Here is a 6,587-nt window from a genome sequence, read left to right as displayed (position 1 = left end):
CCACCATAGAGCGCAGGAGAAAGCACTGTCTGTACCTCCACCATAGAGCGCAGGAGGCGGCACTGTCTGTACCTCCACCATAGAGCCCAGGAGAAAGCACTGTCTGTACCTCCACCATAGACGGCAGGAGGCGGCGCTGTCTGTACCTCCACCATAGAGCGCAGGAGGCGGCGCTGTCTGTACCTCCACCACAGAGCGCAGGAGGCGGCGCTGTCTGTACCTCCACCACAGAGCGCAGGGGGCGGCGCTGTCTGTACCTCCACCACAGAGCGCAGGGGGCGGCGCTGTCTGTACCTCCACCATAGAGCAAAGGAGACGGCGCTGTCTGTACCTCCACCATAGAGCCCAGGAGGCGGCACTGTCTGTACCTCCACCATAGAGCCCAGGAGGCGGCACTGTCTGTACCTCCACCATAGAGCGCAGGAGGCGGCGCTGTCTGTACCTCCACCAAAGAGCCCAGGAGGCGGCGCTGTCTGTACCTCCACCATAGAGCGCAGGAGGCGGCGCTGTCTGTACCTCCACCATAGAGCGCAGGAGGCGGCACTGTCTGTACCTCCACCATAGAGCGCAGGGGACGGCACTGTCTGTACCTCCACCATAGAGCGCAGGAGGCGGCGCTGTCTGTACCTCCACCATAGAGCGCAGGAGGCGGCGCTGTATGTACCTCCACCATAGAGCGCAGGAGGCGGCGCTGTCTGTACCTCCACCATAGAGCCCAGGAGGCGGCACTGTCTGTACCTCCACCATAGAGCGCAGGAGGCGGCGCTGTCTGTACCTCCACCATAGAGCGCAGGAGACGGCACTGTCTGTACCTCCACCATAGAGCGCAGGAGGCGGCGCTGTCTGTACCTCCACCGTAGAGCGCAGGAGGCGGCACTGTCTGTACCTCCAGCATAGAGCGCAGGAGGCGGCACTGTCTGTACCTCCAGCATAGAGCGCAGGAGGCAGCACTGTCTGTACCTCCAGCATAGAGCGCAGGAGGCGACGCTGACTGTACCTCCACCATAGAGCGCAGGAGGCGGCGCTGTCTGTACCTCCACCATAGAGCGCAGGAGAAAGCACTGTCTGTACCTCCACCATAGAGCGCAGGAGGCGGCGCTGTCTGTACCTCCACCATAGAGCGCAGGAGAAAGCACTGTCTGTACCTCCACCATAGAGCGCAGGAGGCGGCGCTGTCTGTACCTCCACCATAGAGCCCAGGAGGCGGCACTGTCTGTACCTCCACCATAGAGCGCAGGAGGCAGCACTGTCTGTACCTCCACCATAGAGCCCAGGAGGCGGCACTGTCTGTACCTCCACCATAGAGCCCAGGAGGCGGCACTGTCTGTACCTCCACCATAGAGCGCAGGAGGCAGCACTGTCTGTACCTCCACCATAGAGCCCAGGAGGCGGCGCTGTCTGTACCTCCACCATAGAGCGCAGGAGGCGGCACTGTCTGTACCTCCACCATAGAGCGCAGGAGGCGGCACTGTCTGTACCTCCACCATAGAGCGCAGGAGGCGGCGCTGTCTGTACCTCCACCATAGAGCGCAGGAGGCGGCGCTGTCTGTACCTCCACCATAGAGCGCAGGAGAAAGCACTGTCTGTACCTCCACCATAGAGCGCAGGAGGCGGCACTGTCTGTACCTCCACCATAGAGCGCAGGAGGCGGCGCTGTCTGTACCTCCACCATAGAGCCCAGGAGGCGGCGCTGTCTGTACCTCCACCATAGAGCGCAGGAGGCGGCACTGTCTGTACCTCCACCATAGAGCGCAGGAGGCGGCACTGTCTGTACCTCCACCATAGAGCCCAGGAGGCGGCACTGTCTGTACCTCCACCATAGAGCCCAGGAGGCGGCACTGTCTGTACCTCCACCATAGAGCCCAGGAGGCGGCACTGTCTGTACCTCCACCATAGAGCGCAGGAGGCGGCGCTGTCTGTACCTCCACCATAGAGCGCAGGAGGCGGCGCTGTCTGTACCTCCACCATAGAGCGCAGGAGGAGGCGCTGTCTGTACCTCCACCATAGAGCGCAGGAGAAAGCACTGTCTGTACCTCCACCATAGAGCCCAGGAGGCGGCACTGTCTGTACCTCCACCATAGAGCGCAGGAGGCAGCACTGTCTGTACCTCCACCATAGAGCGCAGGAGGCGGCGCTGTCTGTACCTCCACCATAGAGCGCAGGAGGCGGCGCTGTCTGTACCTCCACCATAGAGCGCAGGAGGCGGCGCTGTCTGTACCTCCACCATAGAGCGCAGGAGGCGGCGCTGTCTGTACCTCCGCCATAGAGCCCAGGAGGCGGCGCTGTCTGTACCTCCACCATAGAGCGCAGGAGGCGGCGCTGTCTGTACCTCCACCATAGAGCCCAGGAGGCGGCACTGTCTGTACCTCCACCATAGAGCCCAGGAGGCGGCGCTGTCTGTACCTCCACCATAGAGCGCAGGAGGCGGCGCTGTCTTTACCTCCACCATAGAGCGCAGGAGGCGGCACTGTCTTTACCTCCACCATAGAGCGCAGGAGGCGGCACTGTCTGTACCTCCACCATAGAGCGCAGGAGGCGGCACTGTCTGTACCTCCACCATAGAGCCCAGGAGGCGGCACTGTCTGTACCTCCACCATAGAGCCCAGGAGGCGGCGCTGTCTGTACCTCCACCATAGAGCGTAGGAGGCGGCGCTGTCTGTACCTCCACCATAGAGCGCAGGAGGCGGCGCTGTCTGTACCTCCACCATAGAGCGCAGGAGAAAGCACTGTCTGTACCTCCACCATAGAGTGCAGGAGGCGGCGCTGTCTGTACCTCCACCATAGAGCGCAGGAGGCGGCGCTGTCTGTACCTCCACCATAGAGCCCAGGAGGCGGCGCTGTCTGTACCTCCACCACAGAGCGCAGGAGGCGGCACTGTCTGTACCTCCACCATAGAGCCCAGGAGGCGGCACTGTCTGTACCTCCACCATAGAGCCCAGGAGGCGGCGCTGTCTGTACCTCCACCATAGAGCGTAGGAGGCGGCGCTGTCTGTACCTCCACCATAGAGCGCAGGAGGCGGCGCTGTCTGTACCTCCACCATAGAGCGCAGGAGAAAGCACTGTCTGTACCTCCACCATAGAGTGCAGGAGGCGGCGCTGTCTGTACCTCCACCATAGAGCGCAGGAGGCGGCGCTGTCTGTACCTCCACCATAGAGCCCAGGAGGCGGCGCTGTCTGTACCTCCACCACAGAGCGCAGGAGGCGGCACTGTCTGTACCTCCACCATAGAGCGCAGGAGGCGGCACTGTCTGTACCTCCACCATAGAGCGCAGGGGGCGGCACTGTCTGTACCTCCACCATAGAGCCCAGGAGGCGGCACTGTCTGTACCTCCACCATAGAGCCCAGGAGGCGGCACTGTCTGTACCTCCACCATAGAGCGCAGGAGGCGGCACTGTCTGTACCTCCACCATAGAGCGCAGGAGGCGGCGCTGTCTGTACCTCCACCATAGAGCGCAGGAGAAAGCACTGTCTGTACCTCCACCATAGAGTGCAGGAGGCGGCGCTGTCTGTACCTCCACCATAGAGCGCAGGAGGCGGCGCTGTCTGTACCTCCACCATAGAGCCCAGGAGGCGGCGCTGTCTGTACCTCCACCATAGAGCCCAGGAGGCGGCGCTGTCTGTACCTCCACCATAGAGCGCAGGAGGCGGCGCTGTCTGTACCTCCACCATAGAGCGCAGGAGGCGGCACTGTCTGTACCTCCACCATAGAGCGCAGGAGGCGGCACTGTCTGTACCTCCACCATAGAGCCCAGGAGGCGGCACTGTCTGTACCTCCACCATAGAGCGCAGGAGGCGGCACTGTCTGTACCTCCACCATAGAGCGCAGGAGGCGGCACTGTCTGTACCTCCACCATAGAGCGCAGGAGGCGGCACTGTCTGTACCTCCACCATAGAGCGCAGGAGGCGGCACTGTCTGTACCTCCAGCATAGAGCGCAGGAGGCGGCACTGTCTGTACCTCCAGCATAGAGCGCAGGAGGCGGCACTGTCTGTACCTCCGCCATAGAGCGCAGGAGTTGGCGCTGTCTGTACCTCCACCATAGAGCCCAGGAGGCAGCACTGTCTGTACCTCCACCATAGAGCGCAGGGGGCGGCGCTGTCTGTACCTCCACCATAGAGCGCAGGAGGCGGCGCTGTCTGTACCTCCACCATAGAGCGCAGGAGGCAGCACTGTCTGTACCTCCACCATAGAGCGCAGGAGGCAGCACTGTCTGTACCTCCACCATAGAGCGCAGGAGGCAGCACTGTCTGTACCTCCACCATAGAGCGCAGGGGGCGGCGCTGTCTGTACCTCCACCATAGAGCGCAGGAGGCGGCGCTGTCTGTACCTCCACCATAGAGCGCAGGAGGCGGCACTGTCTGTACCTCCACCACAGAGCGCAGGGGGCGGCACTGTCTGTACCTCCACCATAGAGCCCAGGAGGCAGCACTGTCTGTACCTCCACCATAGAGCGCAGGAGGCAGCACTGTCTGTACCTCCACCATAGAGCGCAGGAGGCAGCACTGTCTGTACCTCCACCATAGAGCGCAGGAGGCAGCACTGTCTGTACCTCCACCATAGAGCGCAGGAGAAAGCACTGTCTGTACCTCCACCATAGAGCGCAGGGGGCGGCGCTGTCTGTACCTCCACCATAGAGCGCAGGAGGCGGCGCTGTCTGTACCTCCACCATAGAGCGCAGGAGGCGGCACTGTCTGTACCTCCACCACAGAGCGCAGGGGGCGGCACTGTCTGTACCTCCACCATAGAGCCCAGGAGGCGGCGCTGTCTGTACCTCCACCATAGAGCCCAGGAGGCGGCACTGTCTGTACCTCCACCATAGAGCCCAGGAGGCGGCGCTGTCTGTACCTCCACCATAGAGCGCAGGAGGCGGCGCTGTCTTTACCTCCACCATAGAGCGCAGGAGGCGGCACTGTCTTTACCTCCACCATAGAGCGCAGGAGGCGGCACTGTCTGTACCTCCACCATAGAGCGCAGGAGGCGGCACTGTCTGTACCTCCACCATAGAGCCCAGGAGGCGGCACTGTCTGTACCTCCACCATAGAGCCCAGGAGGCGGCGCTGTCTGTACCTCCACCATAGAGCGTAGGAGGCGGCGCTGTCTGTACCTCCACCATAGAGCGCAGGAGGCGGCGCTGTCTGTACCTCCACCATAGAGCGCAGGAGAAAGCACTGTCTGTACCTCCACCATAGAGTGCAGGAGGCGGCGCTGTCTGTACCTCCACCATAGAGCGCAGGAGGCGGCGCTGTCTGTACCTCCACCATAGAGCCCAGGAGGCGGCGCTGTCTGTACCTCCACCACAGAGCGCAGGAGGCGGCACTGTCTGTACCTCCACCATAGAGCCCAGGAGGCGGCACTGTCTGTACCTCCACCATAGAGCCCAGGAGGCGGCGCTGTCTGTACCTCCACCATAGAGCGTAGGAGGCGGCGCTGTCTGTACCTCCACCATAGAGCGCAGGAGGCGGCGCTGTCTGTACCTCCACCATAGAGCGCAGGAGAAAGCACTGTCTGTACCTCCACCATAGAGTGCAGGAGGCGGCGCTGTCTGTACCTCCACCATAGAGCGCAGGAGGCGGCGCTGTCTGTACCTCCACCATAGAGCCCAGGAGGCGGCGCTGTCTGTACCTCCACCACAGAGCGCAGGAGGCGGCACTGTCTGTACCTCCACCATAGAGCGCAGGAGGCGGCACTGTCTGTACCTCCACCATAGAGCGCAGGGGGCGGCACTGTCTGTACCTCCACCATAGAGCCCAGGAGGCGGCACTGTCTGTACCTCCACCATAGAGCCCAGGAGGCGGCACTGTCTGTACCTCCACCATAGAGCGCAGGAGGCGGCACTGTCTGTACCTCCACCATAGAGCGCAGGAGGCGGCGCTGTCTGTACCTCCACCATAGAGCGCAGGAGAAAGCACTGTCTGTACCTCCACCATAGAGTGCAGGAGGCGGCGCTGTCTGTACCTCCACCATAGAGCGCAGGAGGCGGCGCTGTCTGTACCTCCACCATAGAGCCCAGGAGGCGGCGCTGTCTGTACCTCCACCATAGAGCCCAGGAGGCGGCGCTGTCTGTACCTCCACCATAGAGCGCAGGAGGCGGCGCTGTCTGTACCTCCACCATAGAGCGCAGGAGGCGGCACTGTCTGTACCTCCACCATAGAGCGCAGGAGGCGGCACTGTCTGTACCTCCACCATAGAGCCCAGGAGGCGGCACTGTCTGTACCTCCACCATAGAGCGCAGGAGGCGGCACTGTCTGTACCTCCACCATAGAGCGCAGGAGGCGGCACTGTCTGTACCTCCACCATAGAGCGCAGGAGGCGGCACTGTCTGTACCTCCACCATAGAGCGCAGGAGGCGGCACTGTCTGTACCTCCAGCATAGAGCGCAGGAGGCGGCACTGTCTGTACCTCCAGCATAGAGCGCAGGAGGCGGCACTGTCTGTACCTCCGCCATAGAGCGCAGGAGTTGGCGCTGTCTGTACCTCCACCATAGAGCCCAGGAGGCAGCACTGTCTGTACCTCCACCATAGAGCGCAGGGGGCGGCGCTGTCTGTACCTCCACCATAGAGCGCAGGAGGCGGCGCTGTCTGTACCTC

This window comes from Engystomops pustulosus, unplaced genomic scaffold, assembly GCF_040894005.1.
Source record: "Engystomops pustulosus unplaced genomic scaffold, aEngPut4.maternal MAT_SCAFFOLD_249, whole genome shotgun sequence".
Taxonomy (NCBI): Eukaryota; Metazoa; Chordata; class Amphibia; order Anura; family Leptodactylidae; genus Engystomops; species Engystomops pustulosus.
The sequence above is the reverse complement of the archived record's forward strand: the minus strand, read 5'-3'. Positions refer to the sequence as shown.